This window comes from Microtus pennsylvanicus, chromosome 12, assembly GCF_037038515.1.
Source record: "Microtus pennsylvanicus isolate mMicPen1 chromosome 12, mMicPen1.hap1, whole genome shotgun sequence".
Lineage (NCBI taxonomy): Eukaryota > Metazoa > Chordata > Mammalia > Rodentia > Cricetidae > Microtus > Microtus pennsylvanicus.
Window position 1 is genome coordinate 88897299 of NC_134590.1, and position 19354 is coordinate 88916652.

A 19354-nucleotide genomic window follows, 5' to 3' on the forward strand; every position below is an offset into this window, starting at 1 on the left:
GCCTAAGTCTTGGAAGCGCCAATGCAGAGGCAGGGGCTTCCATCTGGCTCAGGAGACCCCATCTGTTCCCGGGAACTGCTCCTCGGCATCTGTGCCATCTTGCTCTGGCAGTGGATGTCAAAATTGCCTTCAGTCTTGTTCCAGGCCACAGTGAACATGAACTCGAGCTGCTAGCTCTCCTTGAATACATGGGACCACACTGCCACCCAGTCAGACATGAGCACCTCCTCCAACTCCAACAACATGGTAACTCGAGTGGCCGGCTTCTCCTGTTCTCTCTCTACCTCAATGCATCCGACCATATCTTCTCACCAGAAAGGGTAAGGCCTCCATGAGGAGTCAACAAAGCCTGCACATCCATATTGAATTGCACAACAGTTATACAAGTTTTAACGCCCATGTGCAATGGACAAATGTTCCCCATGCTCTGATGTGGGAGTGATTTTTTTTTGACCTGTTGCTTTCTTTGGTTAATTAATAAAGAAACTGCCTAGGCCCATTTGATAGGCCAACCCTTAGGTAGGTGGAGTAAACAGAACAAAATGGTAGGAAAAAGAATCTGAGTCAGGTCGGTTGCCGTGATTCTCCCACTCCAGACAGAGGCAGGTTAAGATCTTCCCTGGTAAGCCACCTCGTGGGCTACACAGATTATGAGAAATGTAAGAGCTAGCCAATAAGAGGCTGGAAATAATTGGCCAAACCGTGTTTAAAAGAATAGAGTGTCCATGTAATTATTTTGGGTAAAGCTAGCCGTGCGGGCGGTAGGGTGCCTGGGATGCAGCCCAGCCGCCCGTTTTACTACAATGCTCTACACCCTGACTAGCATGAGCTGTCACTTGTGCTATTGATCTTAGTCATTCTGACAGATGTTCAATTGACTCTCAAACTGGTTTTGACTTTAAATTTCCTTAATTGCTAAAAATGTTGAACATTTCTTTGGGGTTTTCTCTGTCATTTGAGATTTCTCTATGGAGAATTATGTTTATATCTGTAACCCAGTTTAAGTAGATTAATTGATTTGTTGATGTCTAATTTCTTGAGTTCTTTTTGCCTCAATAAAAAAATGTGGAATATCTACATATTAGAGTACTATGCTGCGGTAAAAAACAATGACTTCTCGAATTTTGCGTGCAAATGGATGGAAATAGAAAACACTATCCTGAGTGAGGTATCCCAGACCCAAAAAGATGAATATGGGATGTACTCACTCATAATTGGTTTCTAGCCATAAATAGGGGTCACGGAGTCTACAGTAGGCGAATCTAAAGAAGCTAAGTAAGAAGGTGAACCCAAGGAAAAACATATAGTTATCCTCTTGGATAAGGGAAGTAGACAAAATTGCCGGGGAGAAAAGTGGGATCTTGGGGGTGGGATGGGATGGGGGTAAGGGGAGATGGGGAGAGAAAAGGGAGAAGGAGAGGAAAGGGGGAACTTGGGGAAAAAAGGAGGATTGGGATAAAGGAAGGTTGGATAGGGGAGCACGGAAGCACAATTCTTAGTTAAGGGAGTCACCTTAAGGTTGGCAAGAGACTTGAACCTAGAGTGGCTCCCAGGTGCCCAAGCCGAGGTCCCCAGTTAATTCCTTGGGCAGCTGGGGATAGGGAACCTGAAATGACCCTATCCTAGAGCAATACTGACGAATATCTTGCATATCATCATAGAACCTTCATCTGGTGATGGATGGAGATAGAGACAGAGACCCACACTGGAGCACTGGACTGAGCTCCCAAGGTCCCAATGAGGAGCAGAAGGAGGGAAAACAAGAGCAAAGAAGTCAGGACCAGGAGGGGTGCACCCACCCACTGAGACAGTGGAGCTGATATATTGGGAGCTCACCAAGGCCAGCTGGACTGTGACAGAAAAAGCATGGGATAAAACTGGACTCTCTGAACATGGCGAACAATGAGAGCTGATGAGACGCCAAGGACAATGGCAAGGGGTTTTGATCCTACTTAATGTGCTGGCTTTGTGGGAGCCTAGCCAGTTTGGACGTTCACCTTCCTAGATATGGACGGAGTGGGGAGGACCTAGGACTTACCACAGGGCAGGGCACCCTGACTGCTCTTTGGACTGGAGAGGGAGGGGGAAAGGAGTGGGGGGAGGGGGAGAAGGGTGGGAGAAGAGGGAGAAGGGTAGGAGGAGGGTGAGGGAAATGGGAGGCTGGGAGGAGGTGGAAACTTGTTTTTTTCTCATTTTCTCAATAAAAAAAGATTTAAAAAAATAAATAAAAAATATAAAAATAAAAAAATTAAAAATATGGTTAATTATTTGGGCATTTCATACAATGTACACTGAAGATACTATTTTCCCATTCCTCCCAGGCTTACCCTTCTACCCTTTTTCCCTTTCAAAAATAAAAAGAAAAAAGAAAAAAAATACACGTATTTGATTTTGTGTCTCCCATATACTCAGTATGGTCAAACTCACAGTGTCCAATCTTTAAAGATTGCTAAATTTATTCCCAGACCCTGCCCCATAGGAAAACCCATCATTTGTGAAGATCTATATACTTCAGCAAATTTATCAAATTTTCAAAGATTTTCCTCAGTATCTCTCTGTCTGGACTGGTTTTATTGATTAGTTTGCTTGTGGGGAGAGGTTGTCACACAGCCTTCAATGTCTCTCATTCCTATTAAAGAATATTCCTCACCCCTAAAATCTGGCAGCAGCAGGAATCACAGATTTCCACATGGACTTCCAATGTTTAGATATTTGTGATGTGAGCCCTGTATTAGATGTGGAGTTAGGGAGAATCCCTTTCTAGTCTGTCAGCTGCTGTTTTATCCTATTGCCAGTGTTCTCTGCTTTTCAGGAGCATTTTGGTTTTGTGAGGTCCCATTTATTAATTGTTGATCTTAGTGCCTGCACTATCAGTGTTTTGTTTAAGAAGTAGTCTTTTGTGTCAATGCATTCCAGGCTACTCCCTAGTTTCTCTTCTGTCTAGTTCAGTAAAAATGGATTTAGGTGAGGCTTTTGAATGACTTTGTCTGGAGTTTTTTCAGGATGACAAATATGGTGCTATCTCCTTTCTTCTGCACACAGAATCCAGTTAGACTGGCACCATTTGTTACAGATATTTCTCATGTGCATTGCATATTTCTGGCTTCTTTATAAAATATCAGGTGTTCGTAGGTATGTGGATTTGTGTCTGGGGCTTTCATTCAAATTCATTAATTAACATGTATATATATATATATTTTTCCTTTTTTCTTTTTCTTTTTATTGATAAAAGGAGAATAAAGAAAAGAAAGAAAAAAAAAACAAAATTCCACCTCCTCCCATCCTCCCATTTCCCTCCCCCTCCTCCCAGCCTCCCATTTCCCTCCCCCTCCTCCCATTCTTCTCCCCCTCCTCCCACCCCTCTCCCTTTCCGCCCACTTTTCTCCCCCTCCCTCTCCAGTCCATAGAGCAGTCAGGGTTCCCTGCCCTGTGGTAAGTCCTAGGTCCTCCCCCCTCCGTCCATATCTAGGAAGGTGAACATCCAAACTGGCTAGGCTCCCACCAAGCCAGTACATTGCGTTGGATCAAAACCGCGTGCCATTGTCCTTGGCGTCTCATCAGCCCTCATTGTTCGTCATGTTCAGAGAGTCCAGTTTTATCGCATGCTTTTTTTGGTAACAGTCCAGCTGGCCTTGGTGAGCTCCCAGTAGATCAGCTCCACTGTCTCAGTGGGTGGGTGCACCCCTCGTGGTCCCGACTTCTTTGCTCATGTTCTTCCTCCTTCTGCTCCTCCTTGGGACCTTGAGAGCTCTATCCAGTGTTCCAGTGTGGGTCTCTGTCTCTATCTCCATCCATCGCCAGATGAAAGTTCTAGGATGATATGCATGATATTCGTCAGTATTGCTCTAGGATAGGGTCATTTCAGGTTCCCTATCCTCAGCTGCCCAAGGAATTAACTGGGGGCCTCAGCCTGGGCACCAGGGAGCCCCTCTAGGGTCAAGTCTCCTGCCCATCCTAAAGTAGGTCCTTTAACTAAGAAATGGGGTTCCGTGCTCCCCTATCCAACCTTCCTTTATCCCGATCCTCCTGTTTCCCCAAGTCCCCCCTCCTTTCCTGCTACCTTTTCTCTCCCCATCTCCCCCTACCCCCATCCCACCCCACCCACAAGATCCCACTTTTCTCCCCGGCAATTTTGTCTACTTCCCTTATCCAAGAGGATAACTATATGATTTTCCTTGGGTTCACCTTCTTACTTAGCTTCTTTAGGTTCGCCTACTGTAGACTCCGTGACCCCTATTTATGGCTAGAAACCAATTATGAGTGAGTACATCCCATATTCATCTTTTTGGGTCTGGGATACCTCACTCAGGATAGTGTTTTCTATTTCCATCCATTTGCACGCAAAATTCGAGAAGTCATTGTTTTTTACCGCAGCGTAGTACTCTAGTGTGTATATATTCCATACTTTCTTCATCCATTCTTCCATTGAAGGGCATCTAGGTTGTTTCCAGGTTCTGGCTAGTACAAATAATACTGCTATGAACATAGTTGAACAAATGCTTTTGACATATGATAGAGCATCTCTTGGGTAAATTCCCAAGAGTGGTATTGCTGGGTCGAGGGGTAGGTTGATCCCGAATTTCCTGAGAAACCGAAACACTGACTTCCACAGTGGTTGCACAAGATTGCATTCCCACCAGCAATGGATGAGGGTACCCCTTCCTCCACAGCCTCTCCAGCAAAGGCTATCCTTGGTGTTTTTGACTTTAGCCAATCTTACAGGTATAAGATGATATCTCAAAGTTGTTTTGATTTGCATTTCCCTGATTGCTAAGGAGATTGAGCACGACCTTAAGTGTCTTTTGGCCATTTGAACTTCTTCTGTTGAGAATTCTCTGTTCAGTTCAGTGCCCCATTTTTTAATTGGGTTAATTAGCCTTTTAAAGTCTAGTTTCTTGAGTTCTCTATATATTTTGGAGATCAGACCTTTGTCTGTTGTGGGGTTGGTGAAGATCTTCTCCCAGTCAGTAGGTTGCCTTTGTGTCTTAGTGACAGTGTCCTTTGCTTTACAGAAGCTTCTCAGTTTTAGTAGGTCCCATTTATTCAATGTTGCCCTTAATGTCTGTGCTTCTGGGGTTATACCTAAGAAGCGATCACCTGTGCCCATCTGTTGTAGGGTATTTCCCACTTTCTCTTCTATCAGGTTCAGTGTTTCCGGGCTGATAATGAGGTCTTTAATCCATTTGGACTTGAGTTTTGTGCACGGTGATAGATATGGGTCTATTTTCATTCTTCCACAGGTTGACATCCAGTTGTGCCAGCACCATTTGTTGAAGATGCTTTCTTTCTTCCATTGTATACTTTTAGCTCCTTTATCGAAAATGAGGTGTTCATAGGTTTGTGGGATTAAATCCGGGTCTTCTATACGATTCCATTGGTCGACTTCTCTGTTTTTATGCCAGTACCACCCTGTTTTCATTACTGTAATAGAGTTTGAAGTCAGGGATGGTAATGCCTCCAGACAATCCTTTATTGTATAGGATTGTTTTGGCTATCCTGGGTTTTTTTGTTTTTCCATATAAAGTTGATTATTGTCCTCTCCAGATCTGTGAAGAATTTTGATGGGATCTTGATGGGGATTGCATTGAATCTATAAATTGCCTTTGGTAGAATTGCCATTTTTACTATGTTGATCCTCCCAATCCAAGAGCAAGGGATGTCCATCCATTTTTTGGTATCCTCCTCAATTTCTTTCTTCAATGCCTTAAAGTTCTTGTCAAATAGATCTTTCACTTCCTTGGTTAGATTTACCCCAAGATATTTTATGCTGTTTGTGGCTATCGTGAATGGAGAAGCTTCTCTGATTTCCCTCTCTGCTTCCATATCCTTTGTGTATAAGAGGGCGACTGATTTTTTGGAGTTGATCTTGTATCCTGCCACATTACTAAAGCTGTTTATCAGCTGTAAAAGTTCTTTGGTGGAGTTTTGGGGGTCGCTTATGTACACTATCATATCATCTGCGAATAACGAAAGTTTAACTTCTTCCTTTCCAATTCGAATCCCCTTGATCCCATTATGTTGTCTTATTGCTATTGCTAGAACTTCCAGCACTATATTGAAGAGGTATGGCGAAAGTGGACAGCCTTGTCGTGTTCCTGAGTTAAGCGGGATGGCTTTGAGTTTCTCTCCGTTTAATTTGATGTTAGCTGTCGGCTTGCTGTATATAGCTTTTATTATATTTAGGTATGACCCTTGTATCCCTAATCTCTCCAAGACTTTTAACATAAATGGATGTTGGATTTTGTCGAATGCTTTTTCAGCATCTAATGAAATGATCATATGGTTTTTTTTCTTTCAGTTTATTTATATGCTGGATTACATTGATAGATTTTCGTATGTTGAACCAGCCCTGCATCTCAGGAATGAAGCCTACTTGATCATAATGGATAATTTTTCGGATGTGTTCTTGGATTCGGTTTGCCAGTATTTTGTTGAGGATTTTTGCATCGATATTCATGAGTGAGATCGGCCTGTAATTCTCTTTCCTGGTTGAGTCTTTGTGTGGTTTTGGTATCAGAGTAACTGTAGCTTCATAAAAGGAATTTGGTAATGACCCTTCTGTTTCTATATTGTGAAATACATTAAAGAGTATAGGTATTAGGTCTTCTTGGAAGTTCTGGTAGAATTCCGCATTGAAACCATCTGGCCCTGGGCTTTTTTTGGTAGGGAGGTTTTTGATAACCTCTTATAATTCTTCGCGACTAACAGGTCTATTTAGATTGTTCACCTGGTCCTGATTTAACTTTGGTAAATGATATTTATCTAAGAAAGTATCCATTTCCTTTACATTTTCCAGTTTTGTGGCATATAGGCTTTTGTAGTAAGATCTAATGATTCTCTGAATTTCCTCTGTGTCTGTGGTTATGTCCCCCTTTTCATTCCTGATCTTATTAATTTGCGTGTTCTCTCTCTGCCGTTTGATTAGTTTGGATAGGGGTTTGTCAATCTTGTTGATTTTCTCCAGGAACCAGCTTTTTGTTTCATTGATTCTTTGGATTGTTCTCTGTGTTTCTATTTTGTTGATTTCAGCCCTCAGTTTGATTATTTTCAATCTTCTACTCCTCCTAGGTGAGTCTGCTTCTTTTTTTTCTAGAGCTTTCAGGTGGGCTGTTAAGTCTTCAATATGTGCTTTCTCTGTTTTCTTTAAGTGGGCACTTAGTGCGATGAACTTTCCTCTTAGCACTGATTTCATAGTGTCCCATAAGTTTGAGTATGTTGTTTATTTATTTTCATTGAATTCAAGGAAGACTTTAATTTCTTTCTTTATTTCTTCCTTAATCCAGGTATGGTTCAGTAGTTGACTGTTCAGTTTTCATGAGTTTGTAGGCTTTCTGGGGGTAGCATTTTTGTTTTATTCTAACTTTAATCCATGGTGGTCTGATAAGACGCAGGTGGTTACTAATATTTTTTTGTAACTGTGTAAGTTAGCTTTGCTACCGAGTATGTGGTCAATTTTCGAGAAGGTTCCATGAGCTGCAGAGAAGAAGGTATATTCTTTCCTGTTCGGGTGGAATAATCTATAGATGTCTGTTAAGTCCATTTGCTTCATTACCTCCATTAATTCTCTAATTTCTCTGTTAGGTTTCTGTGTGATTGACCTGTCCATTGGTGAGAGAGGAGTGTTGAAGTCTCCTACTATTAGTGTGTGTGGTTTGATGGCTTCCTTGAGTTTTAGTAATGTTTCTTTTACATTCGTGGGTGCTTTTATATTAGGGGCGTAGATATTCAGAATTGAGACTTCATCCTGATGAATTGTTCCTGTTATGAGTATAAAATATCCCTCTCCATCTCTTCTGATTGATTTAAGTTTGAAGTCAACTTTGTTAGAAATTAGTATGGCCACACCTGCTTGTTTCTTAGGTCCATTTGCTTGATAGGCCTTTTCCCAGCCCTTTACTCTGAGTAGGTGCCTGTCTTTGTGGTTGAGGTGTGTTTCTTGTAGACAGCAGAATGTTGGATCCTGTTTTCGTATCCAATCCCTTAGTCTGTGCCTTTTTATAGGTGAGTTGAGCCCATTGACATTAAGTGTTATTAATGACCAGTGGTTGTTAACTCCGGTCACTTTTTTAGTAGTAGGGTTTGTGTGTTTCCCTTCTTTGAGATGTGCTGGTGAAAGGTCTCTAGATGACTGAGTTATTGTGGGCATTGTTGGACTCCTTGGTTAGTGATTTTCCTTCTATAATTTTCTGTAAGGCTGGATTTGTGGCTACGTATTGCTTAAATTTGTTTTTATCCTGGAAAATTTTGTTTTCTCCATTTATAGTGAACGAAAGCTTGGCTGGATATAGTAGTCTGGGCTTGCATCCATGGTCTCTTAGTTTTTGCAGTACATCTATCCAGGACCTTCTGGCTTTCATGGTTTCCATAGAGAAGTCAGGTGTAAGTCTGATAGGTTTACCTTTATAAGTAAGTTGGCCTTTTTCCTTTGCGGCTCTTAATATTCTTTCTTTATTCTGTATATTTTGTGTTTTGATTATTATATGGCGAGGGGATGTTTTCTTTTGATCCAGCCTATTTGGTGTTCTGTATGCTTCTTGAACCTTCATAGGTACCTCTTTCTTCAGGTTGGGAAAGTTTTCTTCTATAATTTTATTAAGTATATTTTCTGTACCTTTGAGCTGCACTTCTTCTCCTTCTTCTACTCCAATTATTCTTAGGTTTGGTCTTTTTATTGTGTCCCAAATTTCCTGAATGTTTTGTGATGAGAATTTGTTTGTTTTGCTGTTTTCTTTGATCAGTGTGTTTATTTTCTCTATGGTATCTTCAGTGTCTGATATTCTCTCTTCTATCTCTTGTAATCTGTTGTTAGTACCTGTCTCTGTCATTCCTGTTCGTTTACCCAGATTTTCCATCTCCATTCTTCCCTCGGTTTGTGCTTTCTTCATTGCTTCCATTTCATTCTTCATGTCTTGAACCGCTTCCCTAACCTGTTTGATTGCTTTTTCTTGTTTCTCTTGGTTTTCTTGCGTGTCTTTGAGCGATTTATTCATTTCCTCTACCTTTTTGTTTGTAATCTCTAATTGTTTATGGCAGTTTTTCACCTCCTGTTTAAGGTCCTCTATTATTTTCATATAGTTAACTTTTGAGTCGATTTCTTCTATTTCTTCAGGAGTAGGGTGTACAATTCTTCTTATTTCGGGATCCCTGGTTTCTGGTGGTGTCATGTTGCCTTTCAGGTTGTTGGAGGAATTATTGTATTGGCACCTTCCCATCTCTTCCTTCAAATGGAGCCAGGAGAGGCCTGGTCTCTTGGTCCAGTCTTTGCTGTGATTGACTCTCTGGGTATATCTCTTCAGTGTAGAAGTAGGAACCGTTCCCGACCAGTCCTGATGGGATTCCTCAGCAACTAAGCAGGGCCGCCAGTAGCCCAATGATCCAGGGCCAACAGGATGAATGGAGCAAGGGGGGGATGGTATCCAGGAGCGCGCAGGAAGCCTGGCGCCAGAGCTGAAGGTGCCCGGCTCCCTTACAGGGGACCCTTAGGCCTGCCCGGTAGGCAGGCACTCACCGCTCTGGGTGGGTCGCCTTAGTTTAGGAGCTTAAAACTGTACTTGAGCACTGGTCCTAGCATACAGCAGGGCAGGGTTGGGGAGGGGTGCTGGGGGGGCTGGGTCGTGCAAAAGAAAGACAGCCCTGCAGAAGGAGCTGGGGGAGGGGGTTTGTGCTCTCTTCCGGGACAGTCTGCCCCTGGATAGCACACACTCACCCGTCCTGATGGGATTCCTCAGCAAGTAAACCGGGCCGCCAGTAGCCCAATGATCCAGGGCCAAGAGGATGAATGGAGAAACGGGAGTGGGGTGGGGTGGGGGTGGGGTGGTATCCGGAGCGCGCAGGAAGCCTGGCGCCAGAGCTGAAGGTGCCCAGCTCCCTTACAGGGGACCCTTATGCCTGCCTGGTAGGCAGGCACTCACCACTCTGGGTGGGTCGCCTTAGTTTAGGAGCTTAAAACTGTACTTGAGCACTGGTCCTAGCATACAGCAGGGCAGGGTTGGGGAGGGGTGCTGGGGGGGCTGGGTCATGCAAAAGAAAGACAGCCCTGCAGAAGGAGCTGGGGGAGGGGGTTTGTGCTCTCTTCCGGGACAGTCCGCCCCTGGATAGCACACACTCACCCATCCTGATGGGATTCCTCAGCAACTAACATGTATATTTTTGACATTATCATGAGGATGTCATTACTATAGCTGTATAAAATAACTTCTAATACCATCTGCACTATTCATATAATGCCTATATTTTCTCTACATTTTGTCACTGTTTTTACATGAAGGGAAAAATTTGTTATCTAGATGTGTAGTTACACTTTCAAATAAGTTATATGTAATTATTGGTCCATGCCTAGGGTATGTCATGACTTCTGGAGAAGCAACCTAAGAAAGGAGAGAAAGCTACCTATTGGGAGATTCTTAAGCTTTTCAATTTCATTTTATTTACTTGTGCACATGGCATATATGTATATATATCTGTATGTATATATATATTACATATATATATATACACACACATATAAATATACACAGCAACACACACTATTCATGTACATTATCCCTGTAAGGCCATAGAAAACTGTATACATAACACCACCTGAATCAATCAAAAGAAGAATAGCCACTTGAAATGCAAGCCCCAACTGAACCAAAGGAAGAAGAGGTGAGTGATTAGTCTCCAAGCAAAAATGCCCCAATCCCTATGCCTAAGGCCTAAGACACTCTCCCTGCCTTTTTATCCCTGTGGGTCTTGCTGAAGAGCACCTGGGAAATGATCTTCCAATTACACTTGTCCAGGCCCTGACCCAGGTAAATCTGGAGCTGGTAACAGAGCATTGATCTACTGCTTGGTCTTCTCAGGGGTACCCCCAAAGAGAACCGTGCACATTCCAGAGGGTTCTTCATGGAAGACCCACAGACTGGGCTCCAGCTGTGAGTTTACCGATCAGAGCCGCAGGTGCACAGACAGAAGAACCTGGAAGGAGAATAAGTCAGCCCAAAAGCACTGTTCAGCCAGATACTTCAGCTATTCTGTGGAAGAAAGGTGGCTGCTGCTTCTAGTCTGTGAGCAGTGGTGGTGCCTCTTCCTCCCTCGCAATTCCAGGAACCTTGGTCTTCTGGGAGACTGGCCTGCAGTCACTCACCACAGAAACCAAAGACACCAGTGGCACCAGGGGGGCTGGCATGGCAGCCATGACCACATCTTGGGATTTCTTGCCTTTGGTAAGCAGGTAGCCTTGCATTGGAAGGAGCTAAGGAGGGCCCTCTGGTCCTTTGGGTGCAGAACCCTGAAGAGGAGAGGATTCCCCTTGGGCTGTTTGTGCTGAGCATAGAGACATCCTCAGTCCAGTCTGGGCTCTTCGGCCTCCAGGGCTTGGGAGTGCCAAGGCAGAGGCAGTGGCTTTCCTCTGGCCTAGGGGTCCCCATCTTTCACTGGAACAAGAAACACACCTCAACCTCAAAGACAGACACGACATCAGAGTAAAGGGTTGGCAAAAGATTTTCCAATCAAATGGACCTAAGAAACATGCGGGAGTAGCTATCCTAATATCTAACAAAATTGATATCAAACAAAATCAATCAAAAGAGATAGAGAAGGACACTTTATACTCATAGGAGGAACAATTCATCAAGATATAGTCTCAATCCTGAATATCTATGCCCTTCATTCAAGAGCAACCATTTCATTTAGAAATGAAACTTTACTAAAACTTAAATCGCACATCAAACCCCATACATGAATAATATGAGATTTAACGACTCCTCTCATGACAGTGGAGAGTCAAACAGACAGAAACTTCACAGAGAAATAAGAGAACTAATGGATGTAATGAATCAAATGAAATTAACAGACATTTATAGAACATGCCACCCAAACAAAAGAGAATATTCCTTCTCAGCACCTCATGGAACCTGCTCTAAAATTGATCACATCCTTTGTAACAAAGCAAACATCCACAGATACAAAAAAATTGGTGTAATTCACTGTGTCTTCTCAGATCACCATGGAGTAAAGTTAGAATTCAACAGCAATACTATTCCCATAAAGCTTACAAACTCATGGAAACTGAAGAGTCTACTAGTGAACATCCTAGGGTCAAGGAAAAAATAAAGAAAGAAATTAAAACCTTCCTTGAATCCAGTGAAAATGAAGGCACAACATATCCAAACCTAGGGGACACTATGAAAGAAAGCAGTGCTAAAAGAAAAATTCATAGCACTAAGTGCCCACATAGAGAAAATGGAGAGAGCTCACATCAGTGACCTAACAGTACGCCTGAAAGCAGTATAAAAAAAAAGAAGCAGGCTCACCTAATAGGAGTATAAGACAGGAAATAATCAAAATGAGGGCTGAAATCAATAACACAGAAAACCATACAAAGAATCAGTGAAACAAGAGCTAATTCTTTGTGAAAATCAACAAGATTGACAAACCCTTATTCAAACTAATCAAAAGGCAAAGAGAGAACAGTCAAATTAACAAAGTCAGAAATAAATAGGGGAATATAACAGTGGACACTGAGCAAATTCAGAGAATCATTGGGTCCAACTACAAAAAATCTGTACTCCACAAAATTGGAAAATGTGAAAGAAATAGACAATTTGTTAGATAGATACCATCTACCAAAATTAAATCAAGACCAGGTGAGCAATTTAAATAGAACTATAAGCTGCGAGGAGATAGAAGCCGCCATCAAAAACTTCCAAACCAAAAAAGCAAAGGGCCAGATGGTTTTAGTGCAGAATTCTACCAGAACTTTCAAGGAGAGCCAATACCTGTACTCCTCAAAGTGTTCCATACAATAGAAACAAAATGCTCATTGCCAAACTCTTTTTATTAAGCTACAGTTAACCTGATTCCAAAACTGCACAAAGAGTCAACCAAGAAAGAGAATTACAGATCAGTCTCATTCATGAACATCAGTGCAAAAATTCTCAACAAAATACTGGCAAACCAAATCCATGAACACACAAAAAAATCATTCATTATGATCAAGTAGGCTTCACCCCAGAGATAAAGGGCTGGTTCAACATATGAAAAACATATCCTGCCGGGCGATGGTGGCGCATGCCTTTAATCCCAGCACTCGGGAGGCAGAGGCAGGCGGATCTCTGTGATTTCGAGACCAGCCTGGTCTACAAAGCTAGTTCCAGGACAGGCTCCAAAGCCACAGAGAAACCCTGTCTTGAAAAACCAAAAAAAGAAAAAAAATTAAAGAAAAGAAACCAAAAAAGAAAAATATATCCACGTAATCCATCATATATAAACTGAAAGAAAAAAATCCATGTGACCATTTCATTAGATGTGGAATAAGCATTTGACAAAACTCAGCACCCCTTCATGATAAAGGTCTTGGAGAGATTAGGGATACAAGCACCAAATCTAAATATAATAAAAGCAATATACAGTAAGTCAACAGCTAACATCAAATTAAATGGAGGGAAATTCAAAGCAATTCCACTAAAATCAGGAACAAGACAAGGCTGTCTCCTCTCTCCATATCTCTTCAACATACTTCTTGAAGTTTAGGCAATAAGACAACATAAGGAGATCAAGGGGATTCAAATTGGGAAAGAAAAAGTTAAAGTTTCGTTATTTGCAGATGATATGGTAGTGAATATAAGTGACTCCAAAAACTCTACCAGAGAACTCCTACAGCTGATAAATACCTTCAGTGAAGTGGCAGGATACAAGATCAACTAAAAAATTCAGTAGCCCTCCTATACACAAAGGATAAAGAAGCTGAGAGGGAAATCAGAGAAACATCACCTTTCACAATAGCCACAAATCACATAAAATATCTTGAGGTAACACTAAGAAAGGACATTTGTTAGACAATTTGAGAAGAATTTAGTGTCTTTGAAGAAAGAAATCGACGAAGACACCAGAAAATGGAAAGATCTCCCATGCTCTTGGATAGTAAGGATCAACATAGTAAAAACGGCAATTTTACTAAAGGCAATCTATAGATTCAATGCAATCCCCATCAAAATCCCAACACAATTCTTCACAGACCTTGAAAGAACAATACTCAACTACATATGGAAAAACAAGAAACCCTTTGGATGTATATCTTGGTCAACCTAGACGTAGTAGAGAGGGCCTTGGACTTTCCACAGGGATGGGTGCCTTGTCCTCTCTTAGGATTGGAGGGCGATGGGTAGGAATGTGTGAGGAGGCAGTGGGAGGAGGAGAGGGTAGTGGGAATTTGAATTGGTATTTTAAGTAATAATAATAAAATTCATGACCTCATCTCTAATTATTATTGCTACTTATGTAGGTACATATAAATGAAATATGTAATATATCTTATACATGCATATGCTATATAGATTTAGATATATATACTATTGTCCTACTGTGTCCAATAATTATTGCCTTGTGAAGAGGTGTTTAGGTCTGAACACTGGGATTAGATTTAAGGTGGCTCAACTAATTTTATCATCTCCCTTTCTCGGTCTTCTCTCCAAAATGCCCCATATGCCCATATATCTCTTATTGAACCCCTTCAACTCTATGCCCTCTTTTCATATTAATTATATATAGATATGCATCATATATATGTATTATGTTATATGTACATATTTTGTTATATATGTACATTATTACATATTCCTAAGTATATAAATGCTATGAATACTATCATTAACTTTGAAATCAGCAAAGCAGTGGAATTCCAAGAGAATTTTTACACATTCTTAATTTTGCTTTACCTGCCACGTTCTTTAGCCACTATACCCATGGTAAGATGATACTTCTAAAAATACTATGACCTTTAGCTAAATGACATAAAGAAATCAGTCTCAAATCAACCACCAAAATTCTTCCCTACTGCCTAGATTTCATAATGATAAAAGGAACTCTCAAACTGATTTGTGAAGAAAAGACATTAATGGTCTTACCCAACTTTAGGCCTAGTACCTAAAATACTTAACGTTACAGGTAAGATACGTCTGGTGATACAATATTTGAAAGCCTATTATGGAGTACTTAAGCACTTTCTAATTAGATTGAATACTTGCTCCTCAGAATGGAGTTTCATGTTCATTTTATGTTTGATTCAAGGCAGTACTTGGTAATGCTATCTTACAAATGATCATTCCATCATGTTGCCTTCATATTTTATATGTGCATACCAATAGAGCTATGTTGATGTCAACCTCAATCACAAAGCTTATTTTGCAGTGAACAGAAGTCAGTGAAGAAGTTCTCAACATATTAAGCATAAAAGACTGAATTCTCAATCCTAAACAGTACAATTATCTTAAACCCACCACTACCAACAAGTTTCCAATAACAGCAAGAAGGAGAAAGCAGAGAGAATATTACAGGGAAGAGTATTACAGGATGCTTTCTTGTGTACATGACACAGCATAAAAATCATGACCTTAGAGCAGCTGTGGTTGTCTTCACAGACCTACACTAGATGAAGAAAGCCAAAATCCTAGTGTAGATGGGCAGATGATTTCTAGATACCACTCAGTTCTGAGGAGATACTGGTAGTTGTTGGAGGATAAAGAATCATTCATTTTGTGTGTGTGGCTTTTGGCATGTTTTCCATGCTCCATGAAATGGCCCCAAACCCATTCACATATGGACATGATTAGTTGTATTATAAAAACCAAAAATATTTAAGTTAGGAGGAATACACACAAAACAGATAAGAGGTCATCTTGGTAAAATAAATGGGATTGGATACGGTCATGTTTAATTGAATACATGTATGCAATTCTGAAAAATAACAAAAAATTAATATGAAATTTAAATAAATAATGCAGGCAGATGTGTTTGGTACTTGAACCTCTTTCCTGATGAAATCATGATGGATATATTCACTTGCTTTGATATATCACTTGCTGTGATAAAACACTATAAAACCAATCCAGAGAGAAAAGACATTTATTTCATTTTACAGTTTGTAATCAGTATCAAGAGAATCTAAGACACCAAGTATAGACAGGAACCTGGAGGCAGGACCTAAAGCAGTGACCCTTGAGAAATGCTGCTTAGTGGCTTGTTCCTCATGGTTTTCTCAACTTGTTTCTTTTTTTTTCCATTCTTTTTTTTATTGATAAAAGAAGAATAAAGAAAAAAAAACAAATTTCCACCTCCTCCCAGCCTCCCCTTTCCCTCCCCCTCCTTCCTCCCCTCTCCCCTTCCCCCCACTCTTCTCCCCCTCCTCCCACCCCTCTCCCCTTCCCCCCACTCCTCTCCCCCTCTCTCTCCAGTCTAAAGAGCAGTCAGGGTTCCCTGCCCTGTGGTAAGTCCTAGGTCCTCCCCCCTCCGTCCATATCTAGGAAGGTGAACATCCAAACTGGCTAGGCTCCCACCAAGCCAGCAGATTGCGTAGGATCAAAACTGCGTGCCATTGTCCTTGGCATCTCATCAGCCCTCATTGTTCGTCATGTTCAGAGAGTCCAGTTTTATCCCATGCTTTTTTGGTAATAGTCCAGCTGGCCTTGGTGAGCTCCCAGTAGATCAGCTCCACTGTCTCAGGGGGTGGGTGCACCCCTCGTGGTCCCGACTTCTTTGCTCATGTTCTCCCTCCTTTTGCTCCTCTTTGGGACCTTGGGAGCTCAGTCCATTGCTCCAGTGTGGGTCTCTGTCTCTATCTCCATCCATCGCCAGATGAAAGTTCTAGGATGATATGCAATATATTCATCAGTATTGCGCTAGGATAGGGTCATTTCAGGTTCCCTATCCTCAGCTGCCCAAGGAACTAACTGGGGACCTCAGCTTAAGCACCTGGAAGCCCCTCTAGGGTCAATTCTCCTGCCCATCCTAAAGTGGGTCCCTTAACTAAGAATTGTGGTTCCGTGCTCCCCTATCCAACCTTCCTTTATCCCGATCCTCCTGTTTCCCCAAGTCCCCCCTCCTTCCCTTCTACCTTTTCTCTCCCCATCTCCCCTTACCCCCATCCCACCCCAACCCCAAGATCCCACTTTTCTCCCCGGCAATTTTGTCTACTTCCCTTATCCAAGAGGATAATTATATGTTTTTCCTTGGGTTCACCTTCTTACTTAGCTTCTTTAGGTTCGCCAATTGTAGACTCCATGACCCCTATTTATGGCTAGAAACCAATTATGAGTGAGTACATCCCATGTTCTTCTTTTTGGGTCTGGGATACCTCACTCAGGATAGTGTTTTCTATTTCCATCCATTTGCATGCAAAATTCGAGAAGTCATTTTTTTTTACCGCAGCGTAGTACTCTAGTGTGTATATATTCCATACTTTCTTCATCCATTCTTCCATTGAAGGGCATCTAGGTTGTTTCCAGGTTCTGACTATTACAAATAATACTGCTATGAACATAGTTGAACAAATGCTTTTGACATGTGATAGAGCATCTCTTGGGTAAATTCCCAAGAGTGGTATTGCTGGGTCCAGGGGTAGATTGATCCCGAATTTCCTGAGAAACCGAAACACTGACTTCCACAGTGGTTGCACAAGATTGCATTCCCACCAGCAATGGATGAGGGTACCCCTTCCGCCACAGCCTCTCCAGCAAAGGCTATCCTTGGTGTTTTTGACTTTAGCCATTCTGACAGGTGTAAGATGGTATCTCAAAGTTGTTTTGATTTGCATTTCCCTGATTGCTAAGGAAGTTGAGCATGACCTTAAGTATCTTTTGGCCATTTGAACTTCTTCTGTTGAGAATTCTCTGTTCAGTTCAGTGCCCCATTTTTTAATTGGGTTAATTAGCCTTTTAAAGTCTAGTTTCTTGAGTTCTTTATATATTGTGGAGATCAGACCTTTGTCTGTTGCGGGGTTGGTGAAGATCTTCTCCCAGTCAGTAGGTTGCCTTTGTGTCTTAGTGACAGTGTCCTTTGCTTTACAGAAGCTTCTCAGTTTTAGTAGGTCCCATTTATTCAATGTTGCCCTTAATGCCTGTGCTTCTGGGGTTATACTTAGGAAGCGATCACCTGTGCCCATCTGATGTAGGGTATTTCCCACTTTCTCTTCTATCAGGTTCAGTTTCTCGGGCTGATAATGAGGTCTTTAATCCATTTGGACTTGAGTTTTGTGCACGGTGATAGATATGGGTCTATTTTCATTCTTCTACAGGTTGACATCCAGTTGTGCCAGCACCATTTGTTGAAGATGCTTTCTTTCTTCCATTGTATACTTTTAGCTCCTTTATCAAAAATGAGGTGTTCATAGGTTTGTGGGGTAAAATCCGGGTCTTCTATACGTTTCCATTGGTCGACTTCTCTGTTTTTATGCCAGTACCACCCTGTTTTCATTACTGTAGCTCTGTAATACAGTTTGAAGTCAGGGATGGTAATGGCTCCAGACAATCCTTTATTGTATAGGATTGTTTTGGCTATCCTGGGTTTTTTGTTTTTCCATATAAAGTTGATTATTGTCCTCTCCAGATCTGTGAAGAATTTTGATGGGATCTTGATGGGGATTGCATTGAATCTATAAATTGCCTTTGGTAGAATTGCCATTTTTACTATGTTGATCCTCCCAATCCAAGAGTAAGGGATGTCCATCCATTTTTTGGTATCCTCTTCAATTTCTTTCTTCAATGCCTTAAAGTTCTTGTCAAATAGATCTTTCACTTCCTTGGTTAGATTTACCCCAAGATATTTTATGCTGTTTGTGGCTATCGTGAATGGAGAAGCTTCTCTGATTTCCCTCTCTGCTTCCATATCCTTTGTGTATAAGAGGGCGACTGATTTTTTGGAGTTGATCTTGTATCCTGCCACATTACTAAAGCTGTTTATCAGCTGTAAAAGTTCTTTGGTGGAGTTTTGGGGGTCGCTTATGTACACTATCATATCATCTGCGAATAACGAAAGTTTAACTTCTTCCTTTCCAATTCGAATCCCCTTGATCCCATTATGTTGTCTTATTGCTATTGCTAGAACTTCCAGCACTATATTGAAGAGGTATGGCGAAAGTGGACGGCCTTTCGTGTTCCTGAGTTAAGCGGGATGGCTTTGATTTTTTCTCCGTTTAATTTGATGTTAGCTGTCGGCTTGCTGTATATAGCTTTTATTATATTTAGGTATGACCCTTGTATCCCTAATCTCTCCAAGACTTTTAACATAAATGGATGTTGAATTTTGTCGAATGCTTTTTCAGCATCTAATGAAATGATCATATGGTTTTTTTCTTTCAGTTTATTTATATGCTGGATTACATTGATAGATTTTCGTATGTTGAACCAGCCCTGCATCTCAGGAATGAAGCCTACTTGATCATAATGGATAATTTTTCGGATGTGTTCTTGGATTCGGTTTGCCAGTATTTTGTTGAGGATTTTTGCATCGATATTCATGAGTGAGATCGGCCTGTAATTCTCTTTCCTGGTTGAGTCTTTGTGTGATTTTGGTATCAGAGTAACTGTAGCTTCATAAA

At 41.4% G+C, this 19354-nt stretch overlaps 1 protein-coding gene across 3 annotated transcripts in view; it reads right to left on the bottom strand.

Annotated features, from left to right (window-relative positions):
* Window positions 1-19354, bottom strand: part of Asb3 (ankyrin repeat and SOCS box containing 3) — a 391624-nt gene that overhangs the window by 58651 nt on the left and 313619 nt on the right. Inside the window, exon 11 of one of the 3 annotated variants that reach the window (XR_012907206.1) lies at window positions 3715-3810. The exons of 1 other annotated variant lie outside the window; for it this stretch is intronic. The gene's annotated coding sequence lies outside the window, so the exon portion shown is untranslated. Of the gene's footprint in view, window positions 1-3714; window positions 3811-16506; window positions 16624-19354 lie in introns of those variants that run through there. One more of the 3 variants, XR_012907204.1, reaches the window with a different exon arrangement.